The following is a 16,596-nucleotide window of genomic DNA, read 5'->3' as shown; positions in this document are numbered from 1 at the left end:
ATCCATTTTTGGATTAAAAAAAGCTTCTAGACCCTGAAATATGCGTTTTGACGATGCGATCAATTCTTATGGATTTGAACAAAATGTTGACAAACCCTGTGTATTCAAGAAAATCGTCAACAAAACTGTCGCTTTTCTAGTGTTGTATATTGATGATATTCTGCTCATTGGGAATGAGGTAGAATATCTAGCTGACGTTAAGAGATGGTTGGCTTCACAATTCCAAATGAAAGATTTGGGAGAAGCACAGTATGTTCTTGAAATCCGAATAGTTCAGAATCGCAAGAATAGAACATTTGCTTTATCTCAAACATCTTATATAAACAAGATGTTGTCTAGGTATAAAATACAAAATTCCAAGAAAGGAACTTTACCTTTCAGGCATGGAATTCACTTGTCTAAGGAACAAAGTCCTAAGACACCTCAAGAAGTTGAGGAGGTGAATAGAATTCCATATGCATCTCCAGTTGGGAGTTTAATGTATGCAATGTTGTGTACTTGTCCCGATATATGCTATGCCGTAGGAATTGTCAGCAGATTTCAGTCCAATCCTGGTCATGACCATTGGACTGCGGTTAAAAACATTCTCAAGTATCTGCGGAAAACGAGAGATTAGATGCTCGTGTATGGTTCTAAGGATCTGATCCTTACTGGATACACTGATTCTGACTTTTAGATCGATATTGATTTGAGGAAATCAACTTCGGGGTCAGGATTTACTCTTAATGGAGGAGCATCAAGCAGAGTTGTATTGCAGACTCCACAATGGAAGCTGAGTATGTAGCTATAAGCGAATCAGCAAAAGAAACATAGCTCATCCATTTACGAAGGCCCTCTCGGCTAAAGTGTTCGAGGGTCACCTAGTAGGACTAAGTCTATGAGTTTTGCATCACTAGGGCAAGTGGGAGAATTTATGGATATTGTAATGCCCTAATTTATTGTATTTGTACATTTTATTTTCTTCATGTAAACTCAACATTGTATATATTTGTATATATTTATCCATTGGAGTTTTAGTCCAAGTGGGAGTATTGTTGGGTTTTATGTTCTAGAAACTCACAGTTTGTAAAATAATAAACATTTTCTATTAATAATATACTTGTTATTTATCTCATAAATTGTAAATCTAATAAACTAAGACCTATGACTATTGTATGAGTACTTGTTCTTCATATGGAGACATAAGAGTGGATCAGGTTCGAGTAAATAGTCAAAATGATCTATGGTACATGAATGAGGTTGGGTACCTTATTCTGGTAACACCATTGGATACGGTCTACTCTGTAGTTATTACAAAGAGTTGTAAAGTGCTACAACGATGTGATCCTAATTCGTACATGTTATGACATGAGGAGTGAGGGCGTCCTATGCAATGAGTTTGCATAAGAACAGGACCAAGAAATAAGTCACTCTTACTTTATAACGTTGTTTACTGTTTAAGACTGACTATTTCACCTATATAACCTAGGTTAACTCGATATTAATCCTAAGCTAGCTATGAACTCCTGTTTGTTCGAGATTATCCTTTGATCTACAAACGGTGAGAGTAGTCCAACAACACTGCTCAATAAACTTACCATTTTGGGGATAAGATCAGATGAATAGTTGGAGACATAGCCTTGCAAGATGGAGTTCACGCCTACCCGATTTAAGGATAGAAGAAAGGTTGTTCTCTCAAGTACTGGTCTTGAACAAGGGCCCCACCCTCTCACTAGGCTAAGAGAGTTTGGTTTAGTGATTGGATCACAAACCAGTTGTTCATTAGAGATCAGTAGGGATTTGAGGAATAAGACGTAATCTTGGGGGTAAAACAGATATTTGACCCAACCGTTATTACGAACAACTTGTGAAGGGTCGACTTGCTGATTATGGTTAAATCATGTGGATATAATATATCTACAGTGAGGGGAGTGCAACTATGAGCTTTAGTAGAGTGACCCATTAGTTAAGGAATGGAGATTAATTTGGTCTAATGAGTTTAGCCAATTAATCTCAGATCTTGGAGCCCATGATCTGTGGTCCGCGAGGTCCCCCTACTAGCTCGTAACAGACTAGCTCTAGAATAGCGTGATAAGTTAATTTGAAACGTTCAAATTAGAATTAAGAGAATTAGTAATTATATGAGATATAATTATATGTTTAATTTTAGAATTAAATGGAATAGGAGAATTTATATATTTAAATATGATTAAAATATATAAAGTTCAAATCTATTTTGATTTTATAAAATAAAAAAAATAATTAATTTCATAAATTAATTGTTAAATAAAACTTAATAAAATAGATTTTATAAAATCAAAATATTATTTTTAGATAAAATTGAAAAAGGAAAAGAAAACAAAACACTTAAATGAAAAAAATGGTTTTTCCATCATCCATCACCAAGTAGCTCACTCAAATGGCAATATCTTTGTCTTGTCTTCTCCAAGCATGAGCTGTAACTCATGCAACTCTTCTCTTTCATGTTGATCTGCAATATAATGAAGAGATTGGAGTGAAAATCGGGCATGCAATCCATAGAGAATTTTAGAGAAAATTCGGTTTGAAGAAAGGTTTTTCAACAAGATTGCTACAGTGAGCTTTTCTACCTCATCCCTTGATTCAAGTTTGTTTTTAGTCCCACAACTCAATCTAGAGCACCAAGAGAATAGTGGGGAAGGTCTTGAGGTGGTATACAATAAGATTTGGAGAAGATAGCAGCTGGTGAAGGAGGTTTGAAGAAGTTCTACAAGAGATATGTCTTGAAACTCATTTTTTTTTTTTTTCTGCAAAAGCATGCTTTATATTTTGCCAAAATTAGTGAATTTAAGTGCTTAGATGTTCTTTGTGCTTCCGTTACTGTTGATACAATCCTACACTATCTTGAATTAAGGAGAGGGAGACAACACATTTTTTGTGCTATTAATGTTCTAATAATTCTCCATGCCCATTTGACCTTCAAACTTGCCACATTGCTCACAGATCCAGTGCCACGTGTCCCTCTATTAACCGGCTCAGATCATGCCATGTATCCCCGATGAATCGCCTCTTACTGGACTTGTTGAATATAGAAAAATAATTTTCTTCTCTGTATATATCATTTTCCCCCATTTTTTCCTTGTATATTCATTTCTTTATTTTCCCTATTATCGTTAGGTTATTTCCTTTATATAGATATATCTGTCTCTTTAAATTAGCCTTGTATCTTTGTACTAAAATATTCGAGAATATAGAATTCTTCGTGGTATCAGAGCTATCGCTTTTGAACTCTATCTTCTTAGGTTTCACGTCCGAAACCTCTCATCCAGGAAGTTTACTTTCTCAAAGTTTGGCTTCATGTCAGAAGCACCTCTTATTCCTTCGCATTAGAAGGAAAATATTTGCGTTCAGTGGGTTGAAATAGCAACCTTTCAAGCCCAAGATTACCTGGGTTTCAAAGATCGAAGAAAGAATTCCAGAAAAATCGCAAGCTTGAAGAAAAATCCTAGTCGACCGCTCCATGAGCGAAGCCCATGGTTTTGCAATCCAGACCCACAGTGCCCATTGTTGATCTTGAAGATGAAACCCATAAAAATCTATGAACGTCAAGCTGATTTTGCAAACAATATCGTGCAATGAAATTCGGAGGAGGAACACCTTTGTTACAGACGAGATCTTGTGAAGAAATTCCATGATTTGGTTTCTTCCAAGCGGGGCAAGACTCAAGGTTTCAGGCTAGGTATTCTTCTAAGCTGGTCAATCAAATCCATCTGGATTAGACTCCAACTCAAATCCACTTAGGTTAAGACTTAAGGTTTCGGGTTGGGGATTTCTTTTGGCTTAAATCAGTTTTAAGTACTTGGCCCATTGGGTATTTAACCAATTTATCTTGACTTGGTTCTCGGAAAATTTGTACGGATGACCCAAAAATTGGGCCCAAAATGTCAAATGACCCTTTTTTAAAAAATAATGTCAATTGACCCTCTGCTGACGTCATCGTCCTACCAAATTACTTAATTTTGCCCTTACTTCATCTTCTTACCTTTTTATTGAGAAAACCTACCAAAACTAAACTATTATTCATTCAAATTTTCCAAGGCTAACGGTTGTATTGCTCATAAACGAAAAAAAACTATTTCCGGCTTGCAAACGATTCTACTTCCAGCTTTCAATCGAATCTTATCGGTAAATCTTTCTTTCAATATGGTTTTTTTTTTGGTTTTGGATGTGTTCTATGGTTGAAGACGAGTAGAAAGAGTTTGTGAGCGAGATAAGTGAGAGTGAAATTGGTAGAGCGATGTCGGAGAGAGCGACACCGGAGATATAAGTGAACCTATGGTTTTCTTTGTTTGTTTTTTTTTATTTTCGATGTGTTATGTGGTTGAAGACGAGTAAAAAGAGAGAATGTGAGGGAGATAAAGGAGAGCGACACTGGAGAGAGTGACACCAGAGAGAGCGAGATTGTGAGAGAGAGCAACACCGGAGAGAGCGACACTAGCGAGAGCGATGCCAGCGAGAGCGATACCAGCGATATCCATTCTAGCGAGATTTAAACAGAACGTTTTTTTACATTTTTTTTTCTGAAGAAGTTTACTGATTGAATTTTTTAATAAATGCAGGAGTGATTTAAGATGGCTACACGTTTCAGAATAGCTGAAGGTGACAGATTTCCTGGTCAAGTAACCAGCTTGGCCCACATTGCCAATGCAAACAAGATTGTCAAAGAGAAGATCACACCAATGCAGTTGGCCATGTTCAAGATTTTCAAAGAGAAGCTCACGCCAACACAGCCCATTGGAAAATCTCGCGACCTAAAAACGTCGACATACAACACGGGTCGCTTGATTGTTGCATCTTCACAATAAATTTTCTGGAACACCTGGTGACTGGTGCTGATCCATCCGTAATCACTCAGGAGAAGATGAGTGAATATAGGATGCACTAGCGAATCAGCTATGAGCAAACACTCCATATTTTTGATACGTAACATTGTAATTTTTATTCTTTGTAAAAATATTCATTTATTTTTTATGTATGTAAAAGCATTCCTTGTATAATTGAACATATATTTTTTATGAGAGTTCAAAGTTCAGTATCAGAATTTTATCAGAACACCTGGCTACTGCTCATTTCATTGTATAATTGAATTTTATCAGTATCAAAACAGAGCACATCCAAAACCAATTATACAACACATCCAATTGAAAGAACATTCATTGTATAATCTTTGTTTGTTATCCATTTTGTTTCAAATATGTGTTCTGTAAAAACATTCAATGTATAATTGGTTTTGGATGTGTTCTGCTACTGCCCTTATCAGTATCAGAATTTTATCAGAACATGTAAGTTCAAAGTTCAAAGTTCAACATCAGAATTTTATCAGAACATGCATAATTGAGCTTAGAACATTATATGGTCAAGGTTTAAAGTGCAAAGATTGAGAGAGCGAGATGTTGAGAGAGAGCAAAATTATGAGAGAGAGCGAGATTGAGAGCGAGATTGTAAGAGAGAGCAAGATTGTGAGAGAGAGCAAGATGTTCAAAGAGATCGAGATTGTGAGAGAGAGATGTTTAGAGAGAGCGAGATTGTGAGAGATTATGAAGTCATTGTTTTTTGTTACACATATGAAGATTGAGAGAGTATTTGTTATCCACTTTTGTGACAAGTATGAAGATTGATAGAGTATGAAGTTATTGTTTTTTGTTTTCAGTATGAAGATTGAGAGAGTATGAAGTTATCCATTTTTGTTACAAGTATGAAGACTGAGAGAGTATGACGATGGAGAGAGTATGAAGATTGAGAGAGTATGAATATTGCTATTATATAAATACTCTAGCTTGTTATAGTTTTTTGTTTACAAGATGAAAGTATGAAGTATCAAGTGTTGCAAGTATGAAGTATGAAAAACAATGAAGTATGTTACAAGTATGACATATGAAAAAATGGTCAATGGTATTTATAACTAAACTGGATGAGGGGTGTTTGTGTCTCGGTCTCTGGCATTTTCGGCACGTCGCATGATTGTAAGCGGTTCAGTACAATTTTGGCGGTTATGTCCATAATTCCCACACCGACCATACTTCATTTTTCTGCGAAATTCTCCTCTGGATGGTATTCTCTTCACTCTTCGTTGTCCAGCTTGTGGCACAAACTTCGGAGGAAGGATAATCTTTTCTACGTATCTAGAAAGTCTTTCCATTCAGATATGTGGCCAAGTGGATTTATAGGCTCCGCATACGCAGTCATTAGAGAGTCCACTGTATAAAATCGACTGCAAAGACCGTGGATGAGTATATTTCTTTCCTTGGCAGCAACAATTACATGAAAACACGGGATACCAAGTGATTTGAATTTCCTACATGTGCATTCCTTCGTGTGAAGATTGACAATACCGTCCAATTGATTATCTCGCACGTGTATCCGATAACAATCAATAGGCTCCACTCGATATTGTCGGCCCTTATCAGCTTCACTTGTCAATCAGGTTTCACAGTAGTCAGAGTGCAATGTCATTCGAGATGCCCAGTAATTCCTCCATTCGTAGAACCACGATTGGAGCATTCCTCTAACATGTTCAATCAAGCATACTATGGGCATCAGTCGATACTCTTTAGTTAAGGAATTGAAACACTCTGCACTTTTGGATGTCATGTTATCGTATCTTCATTCTATTTGGTAAACTCGTGTCCACCTTTGAAGACCGATGTCTTCTAAATATTTAGCACCGTCTCTAAAACTGCAGAGTTCATCCCATTTTGTCTAAAACTCTGTCATGCGAAATGCCCTTGCTGCACTCTAAATATCCCAACAAGTTTGATACCAGATTTTGTTCTATATGCCATGTGCACAATCCATGAAATGCTGTGGAAAAAAATGCACGAATAGCATTGCCGAAAGATACCATTCGATTAGACACAAACACCAAATTATCGGTTTCTCCGATATTGCATTTCAAGTTTGATATAGACCATTTCCATGATCGATCGGTTTCGTTGTCCACTATTGCATATGCTAATGGGTATAACTGATTGTTCCCGTCCATAGAAATCGCAACCAACATGGTGCCTTTGTATTTTCCTTTCAAGTGCGACCCATCAACAATAATACAAGGCCGACAGTTTGCAAAACCTCTAATACAAGACCCCAATGCCATAAACATATACTTGAAGTGCACCCTATCTTCAAGTTCGATCTCAAAGACTATACCCGGATTCTCTATTTTTAGCGCTTCTTTATAGGCATGTAGTATGGAGTATGAGTATTCTGGAGTACCTCAAGTGAGATCATACGCGACTTCCCTTGCACGCTACGCTTTATCATATCTTATGTTCACGTCATAATCTCTCCTCATATCCTCAACGATATGACAAGGTTTATAAACACATCCTATGCCCGTGAACTTATCTTTGATGAGTTGACCAACGACAGTAGTAGTTGCTTTTCTATGGTCGTGATTCAAAATTCCTATGGAACATGTGTGCGAACTGCAGNTGCAAGTATGAAGTATGAAAAACAATGAAGTATGTTACAAGTATGACATATGAAAAAATGGTCAATGGTATTTATAACTAAACTGGATGAGGGGTGTTTGTGTCTCGGTCTCTGGCATTTTCGGCACGTCGCATGATTGTAAGCGGTTCAGTACAATTTTGGCGGTTATGTCCATAATTCCCACACCGACCATACTTCATTTTTCTGCGAAATTCTCCTCTGGATGGTATTCTCTTCACTCTTCGTTGTCCAGCTTGTGGCACAAACTTCGGAGGAAGGATAATCTTTTCTACGTATCTAGAAAGTCTTTCCATTCAGATATGTGGCCAAGTGGATTTATAGGCTCCGCATACGCAGTCATTAGAGAGTCCACTGTATAAAATCGACTGCAAAGACCGTGGATGAGTATATTTCTTTCCTTGGCAGCAACAATTACATGAAAACACGGGATACCAAGTGATTTGAATTTCCTACATGTGCATTCCTTCGTGTGAAGATTGACAATACCGTCCAATTGATTATCTCGCACGTGTATCCGATAACAATCAATAGGCTCCACTCGATATTGTCGGCCCTTATCAGCTTCACTTGTCAATCAGGTTTCACAGTAGTCAGAGTGCAATGTCATTCGAGATGCCCAGTAATTCCTCCATTCGTAGAACCACGATTGGAGCATTCCTCTAACATGTTCAATCAAGCATACTATGGGCATCAGTCGATACTCTTTAGTTAAGGAATTGAAACACTCTGCACTTTTGGATGTCATGTTATCGTATCTTCATTCTATTTGGTAAACTCGTGTCCACCTTTGAAGACCGATGTCTTCTAAATATTTAGCACCGTCTCTAAAACTGCAGAGTTCATCCCATTTTGTCTAAAACTCTGTCATGCGAAATGCCCTTGCTGCACTCTAAATATCCCAACAAGTTTGATACCAGATTTTGTTCTATATGCCATGTGCACAATCCATGAAATGCTGTGGAAAAAAATGCACGAATAGCATTGCCGAAAGATACCATTCGATTAGACACAAACACCAAATTATCGGTTTCTCCGATATTGCATTTCAAGTTTGATATAGACCATTTCCATGATCGATCGGTTTCGTTGTCCACTATTGCATATGCTAATGGGTATAACTGATTGTTCCCGTCCATAGAAATCGCAACCAACATGGTGCCTTTGTATTTTCCTTTCAAGTGCGACCCATCAACAATAATACAAGGCCGACAGTTTGCAAAACCTCTAATACAAGACCCCAATGCCATAAACATATACTTGAAGTGCACCCTATCTTCAAGTTCGATCTCAAAGACTATACCCGGATTCTCTATTTTTAGCGCTTCTTTATAGGCATGTAGTATGGAGTATGAGTATTCTGGAGTACCTCAAGTGAGATCATACGCGACTTCCCTTGCACGCTACGCTTTATCATATCTTATGTTCACGTCATAATCTCTCCTCATATCCTCAACGATATGACAAGGTTTATAAACACATCCTATGCCCGTGAACTTATCTTTGATGAGTTGACCAACGACAGTAGTAGTTGCTTTTCTATGGTCGTGATTCAAAATTCCTATGGAACATGTGTGCGAACTGCAGTACTTTGTGATCTTGAATATATCAGACCCTTCCATTTTGACTGCACGAAGGCTCCACTTACATGTCTTCCCAATGCATTTGACAGTGAACAAAGACTTGGTTGATTTCCTGACCTTAAATTCAAAATTTCTGTTGATGGATAGAATAAACAATCTCATTTTCAAGTCATTTTTGCTCAAAAATAGTCAACTCTGTCCTAGATGAAGAGGTACCAAGCATAATCAACTCTGTCCTATGACTTAAAGACACAGATGGTGGAATCACTGAAGCTACTATAGAACGATGCACATCTCCATGATCACGATCCATTTCATTCAATCCTACTGGTTGCTCATTCACATCCACATCCACTGAAGGACCCCAATCCATATAATTGAATGTTGATGGTACAGTGTTGGTAGACAGTGGAATATCAGTGTTGGTAGATAATGGAATATCATCCTCTTCCCGATGAAACTGATATGATTCCTCGTATTGTCTGTCCACAGCCATATCATCATGACTCACATCTCCAAACCCCATTCCAACCCTTTCATCCTGTTTGGACTTCAACGTTACAGCTATCTGAAGTCTACTAACCTCTTCTCGCAAAAGAAATATTTGCAGATCATCATCATCCGTTATGCATTGTGGAGGGGCTTCAAATTCAAGATTATATTTAGCTTTCAGGATAAGAGCAAACTCGGAAGAACTGATTTTTGTAGCCCTTTAAATGCGAGATTTAAGTTCTACATAATTCACTATAGGGGGCACAACGATTCCTTTCAACTGTCTCCCAATATACGAACTTTCATTCTCATCCCAAGCACCTCCAAATCGAATAAATATACACTTTCCTGTCATCCTACAAAGCAAAAGAGCATTTGTCATTAAGCTGTACAAGCAATTGAAGTGTACTCTCGCTCTCTATCAAAATCTCGCTCTCTCTCAAAATCTCGCTCTCTCTCATAATCTTGCTCTCTCTCTCTTACTCTTCCTCTTTCTTACTCTCTCCCAATACAAAATTTCGTAATGCTACCCTTCCAGAAATAACACATCAAAAATAATTAAACAGACTCAAAATAATAATGTTTCACTTTTCTTAAAATGTTGTTATGTTCCTTGCTTAGAAAGCCTTGTCTTGGATATCCCCGTTCGAAAAATCTCCGTTCAACAAAAAGCCGTCGAAAACTAGAGAAGTAATCAACTTTGAAATGGAGTTTAGAGTTTAAAGAAATCACCATTGTATTGTGTTTAGGTATTATTGATTTGATTTGAGGCTTCTGTCGTGACATTTTGTCAAATCAACAGTACACTGACAAGCAATCACATCAACCAGGGAATTTCAAGCAAGAGCAAGAGCGAGAGCGAGAGCGTGTCATCAGAAAATAGCGAGATGTGCGTGAGACCGATGTAAGGGTAAATTAAGTAATTTGGTAAGGCGATGACGTTAGCAGAGGGTCAATTGACATTATTTTTTTAAAAAGGATCATTTGACATTTTGGGCCCAATTTTTGGGTCATTCGTACAAATTTCCCTTAGTTCTGCATTCTAAATTTTTGGCCCAATTTGCATTTGGTTTTACATATAATTTTTTGGCCTAGTTTTCATTATGCTTTTGGTCTGCTCAACATATTAATTTCCATTTTTCTAAGACTTCACCTATTGCCTTACCACACATTACAGAGAGTAAATGTCATCGTCAATCACAACCAATACAGAAGGATCCTTACTTCCAATCACCAATAAAAAACAGACAGAAGAATTATCTCTCTTGGTCACAATTCGTCATGATGTTCATATGTGGAAAGGAAAGGAAGACTACTTATTAAGTAAAACATTTGTACTAGACAAAGATGATTAGAAATACAAGACATGGAAAGCTAAAAACAATATAGTTATGTCATGATTAATCAATTCCATGACTATAGAAATTGGTGAAGTCTTCTTACTCTTCTCAATTGCAATTGGAATTTGGGAAGCAGATGGTAAAACTTATTCAGATCAAGAAAATACATTGGAGTCTTTTAAAGTAGAGGGGAAATTACATGAACTAAGACAAAGTGATATGTTAGTAACTCATTATTTCACTCAACTCTCTCGTTTGTGGCATATCTCCACATGAACGACTTTGGGATCACATCGTTTATTTCAATATACAAAGTGAGCCGCATCCATAGTGTCCCCAAGATAAGGTGTCCAACCTTATCCATATACTTATAAACCTTTTTGGCTATATACTAAAACTTGATCCATTTTTATGTCTCTACATAAAGTTTAAATATTCATGTTATAGCCATGGATTTGTTTATTGGATTTATAAATAAATGCAGTTCAATAACACTTATCGAATGAAGTCTCAATAATACCTTTATTGTGAATAGAGTATGTTTAATGTCTACAAACTACGAGTTTTAGGACATTTTCAATAGTGTACATGATGGTAGTGCAAGCGCACGCGTCAAATTATAATATAGTAAAACGGTCAAGAGATCGAGTATCGTCCTTTGAGGAATTGGTTTGACTCTTTTAGCTATTCAGAGACTCCTCTAATTTTATTTAGGGGATTAGACTGTGATGAGAAGCTAACTAATCTAATCCTAAAAAGCAAGAAAAGATAAAACTGGGGTGAAACTAGACAAAGGCACGTTCTAGGGTATGATTTCGTTAAACGGATTAACCAAATTAATTATTTTGACCTTAGATTGATTCATGCAAATTATAGATCTAGGAGTCTTTTATCTAGGTATCATCTCTTGAGCTCAACCCTTTCTAATGACTAACCATCGACCCTAATCTCTTCTATCGCTTGACTAGCCACAACATTAAGTTCCTCTGTCTACAATCTCTATTAATCTTCTATCACTCTCGTGCATACTCGATTAAAAATTTAACATGCTAGATCCAACTCAACACCTTCTCTCTCGAGACAGACATTAAGTAACGAACATTCAATTAGTGATCGGTTAATCAAAAGCATTAAGAAAAAACATGCTAAAATTATTATACATAAATTCAATCCAAGAAATAACCAAATTAGTTTCCACAATCCATAAAATTAGATCAACACCCTAGAAACACAAATCAGTCACTCATGGTTACAACACAAACATAGACCATTCATGAGGTTTCCAAACACAAAGGAAAGAAAATAAAAGAGGGAAGAAATTGCAAGCCGTGTTCTTAATGTTGGATTGTATCATCACGCAACGGAAGTTACAAGGATCATTAAGTACTCTAATTTATTAATTTTGGAAGAAACTAAAGCATGCTTTTGCAGAAATAAATGGGTTTCAAGTCATACCTTTGTAGAACCTTTGAAATCTCGATTTTCAGCTGTAAATCTCTCCGAATCTTGTTGTAGACCACCCCAAGATCTTCCCTACTATTCTTTTGGTGCTCTAGATTGAGTTGTGAGACTCAAAATAAGCTTGAATTAAGAGAATTATGAGGAGAACTCACAGCAACAACCTACCTTGAAGAACACCTTCTTCAACCGAATTTTTCAGAAAAATTCTTATCGATTGCATTGCCTCAAATTCACTCCAATCTCTTCAATATATTGCAGACCATCATGCAAGAACGATAGTTTCATGAGATGCAGCTCATGCTTAGAGTAATTGAAGCCAAAAGATGGTGGGTTATGGGTGAGCTACTTGAAGAAGATAATGGAAAAACTCAAATTCCATTTTGTGTTTTTCTTCTTTTTCAACTGTTCAAAAATTGATTTCATAAATCAATTTATTTTCTAAAATTGAAATTATTATTAATTTTATAAAATTAATTTCATAAATTAATTTATCTAATAAAATTAATAAATAATTATTTAAATAATTTAAATAATTCTAATTAATTTAATATCAAATATTAAATTAATTTTACACAATTTCACCTTCATATGTTTAAATATTAATTCTCCAATTTCGTTTAATTCTAATTTGAACGTTTCAAATTAACTTATCACGCTACTCTAGAGCTAATCCATTTTCGAGCTAGAAGGGGGACCTCGCGGACCTGCAAATCATGGGCTCCAACGACCCGAGATTAATCGACTAAACTCATTAGACCGAACTAACCCCTATTCGTTAACTAATGGGTCACTCCACTAAAGCCCATAGTTGAACTCTCCTCACTGTAGATATATTATGTCCAATCGATATAACCATGATTAGTAAGTTAACCTTTTATAGGTTGTTCGTAATAACGGTTGGGTCGAATCTCTGTTTTACCCCTGAAATTACCTATTGTTCCTTAAGTCCCACTGATCCTCTAATGAACAATTATTTTGTGATTCAATCAACAAAACCGAGTCCCTCTCGGGCCAATGATAGGGTGGAGCCCCTTGTTCAAGACCAAGAATCAACACTTAAGGGAACTAAAGGAAATCGGATTCGAGATTTCCATGAGCAGCGGAACAAGACTATTCCAAATTACAATCATGAATGAACATATATTTACAGTCGACTTTTTATACAATGCATACAAAGAAATTACATCATGAGTAAACTCAAATGAACAGAGATTAAACTCTACGCACATATGAGGATGCGTTTCCACGCTTTGTTGCGTGACCGCTCGAACAATCAGCAACCTCGAACTCTCGATCTACACGACCACAACACAACACGAACTCTTCGCGCTCGTCCTCAACGATCTCCTTGGTCACGATCTCCTCCGCAACAGCGAACGGCCTCCACAACACCACGAATGGATTTCAGAAAACCTCGACGGTGTCAAGTTGAGTCTGACACCTCCAACAAGGCGACCTTGGTATTCTTGGTGTGAGAATCTAGAGGGTGGGCTCTGTTTGGACTTGGTATGAGGTAGACGAATGGAGGAAACACCGATCGCGTACATGACTGGGCAAGTGGGAGATGGCGGAGACCTATCGTATAGGTCGATGCCCAATCGTTTAGATAAAGCTAAGCGATCGTCTAGCAAAAGCTATACGATCGTTTAGTCTATCGTTTAGCTCGGTCTGTCGCCTAAGTCCACATGCAACTCTGAATTTTTGATTATAGGTCTAATTTCCTTTATAACACTTATAAATAGAAATAACCACCAGAATGCGAAGCTAACACATGCAAGGCATTCATAACGCTTATAAACGACCTAAGTGTCATGCTCAATCCATTGTCCATTCATTGCTACTTCTTTTATATAAGACTTATACAAAACTGTAATGAAACAAGCAAAACATGCTTCCATTCACCCTTAGACTATAACATTTATAATAAAAGTATGATGCATGATAATGCTCAATGAATGCAAAATATAACTCTTATATTTCATGATGCATGCGCATGCTTTCAAGTAATTTCTTCATGCAAGATTATAACATTTATAATACATGATTCATGAATAATTGCACAACCTAAGGTGGGTTTTTAACTATATGACAAACACTTTGGCATATAAGTACCATAAATCACATGTATAAGCAATAAAAGTTGATGAACCGGGTAAAATTGCCTTAAACACAAAAAGAAAAACTAACTATTACAAAGACAAGGAGTCTTTGGTTCAAACAGGCGAACCAGGTCTTGAACCGCTCGGTAAAGCATCGCTTCTCCAACCATCATGTAATAAGCACCCCGCGATCGTCTAGACGATAAAACAAGCGCTTTGCTCTATCGCTTACCAGCCCTCCAGAGTTAAACGATCGTTTAACATTCACTATACTATCGTCTAGAAAAAACCAAGCGATCGTTTAGCTATTACTACACAATCGTGTACCTTTACAAAGTGATAAAGCCTAAAGTACACGATCGCTTAGTGCGCTCTGCACAACGGCCACCTTCCGCGATCCTCTAAGCAATTACGATGCTGCGAAGCACCATCGCCTAAGCAATCGCTTAGCTAGCGTCTCCGTATTGCATATGCGCGATCGCATAGGTAGTAACTAAGCGATGAAGCTTGCTAACTACACGATCGTCTAGCGCACGCCTTCTACTAAAGGACGAGCATCGCATGCTCCCACTACGATCGTCTACCTCCAGCGCCTACGCGATCGCGCAACCAATGCTATGCGATATGGTAAACGATTTACCCTATCGCTTAGCATTAACTAAACGATCGATTATAAAATACTACACGATCATCTAGAAAAAAACTATCTAAATGATCGCTTAGTTAAATCCCAACAATCGTTTACCTGAGGCTACATGATCCGACCAACGCTTGGTCGTCTTCTTCGTTGAGAACTGCATCACCATGTGCTGAAGCTTCATCACGAACGACTCGACGAACCAAAACGTTTTGAATTACAGACTCGATTGCAAAGTTAATTTCGCCAAAAAACACAGGGACTTTTACATTAAAAGTTTGTAATACTGAAAGCTTTTACAAAAAGGCAATTTAAAACCCGAAACGTTCATCAAATTCATCCACAAATTCAGAAAACGGTTAATCACAAATGCAGAAACCCACCGCGACTGAAAAATGCGTTCGATTCAGATCTGTAATTTGGAATATTAGAGAACTTGGCTCTGATACCAATTGAAGGAAATCAGATTCGAGATTTCCATGAGCAGCGGAATAAGACTATTCCAAATTACAATCATGAATGAACATATATTTACAATCAACTTCAATACAAATGGTTATAAAATACATACAGAGAAATTGCAGCATGAATAAACTCAAATGAACAGAGATCAAACTCTATGCACATATGAGGATGCATCTCCACGCTCCGTTGCGTGATCGCTCGAACAATCAGCAACCTTGAATGTTAGATCTACACGACCGCAACACAGCACGAACTCTTCGCGCTTGTCATCAACGATCTCCTCGATCACAATCTCCTCCGCAACAGCGAACGACCTCCACAGCACCTTGAACGGCCTCCAAAAAACCTCGACTGTGTCAAGTTGAGTCTGACACCTCTAACAAGGCGACCTTGGTATTCTTGATGTGAGAATCCAGAGGGTGGGCTGCGTGTTCGAACTTGGTATGAGGCAGACGAACGGAGGAAACACCGATCGCGTACACGACTAGGCAAGTGGGAGATGGCGGGAGACTTATCGTATAGGTCGATGCCCAATCGTTTAGATAAAGCTAAGTGGTCGTCTAGCGAAGCTATGCTATCATTTAGTCTATCGTTTAGCTCGGTTTGTCGCCTACAGACACTACACGATTGTTTACCTTGGGCCAGCGATCGTCTAGCAAAGCTATGCGATCGTTTAGTAAATACTACACGATCGTTTAACTCTACTCTGCACGATGGTTTAGCTCGCCCAGCCGTCATTTAGTAAATCTGAATTACTTGACGACTACGTGAGTTCTTTGCGCGAGAGAAATCTCAAAAACTTTTTCAATCGTTTTGTAAAAACTTCTCCTTAAAATAGGAAAACCATTTTTCTTTAAACTCATGGTTACCATGATCCAATAACCATTCATTACTTTGGTTATTTAAAAGAAAAATAATTAATTATCCAATAATTAATATTGTTATAAATATAAATGATAACCAACTTATCATACTATATTATAACCTATAGTTTTAATATTTCATCTCATGAAACATATAAACCATAGTTCTTTTTCTATTCCATGGTACTT

The sequence above is a fragment of the Benincasa hispida genome, chromosome 7 (assembly GCF_009727055.1).
Source record: "Benincasa hispida cultivar B227 chromosome 7, ASM972705v1, whole genome shotgun sequence".
NCBI classification, from domain to species: domain Eukaryota; kingdom Viridiplantae; phylum Streptophyta; class Magnoliopsida; order Cucurbitales; family Cucurbitaceae; genus Benincasa; species Benincasa hispida.
The sequence above is the reverse complement of the archived record's forward strand: the minus strand, read 5'-3'. Positions refer to the sequence as shown.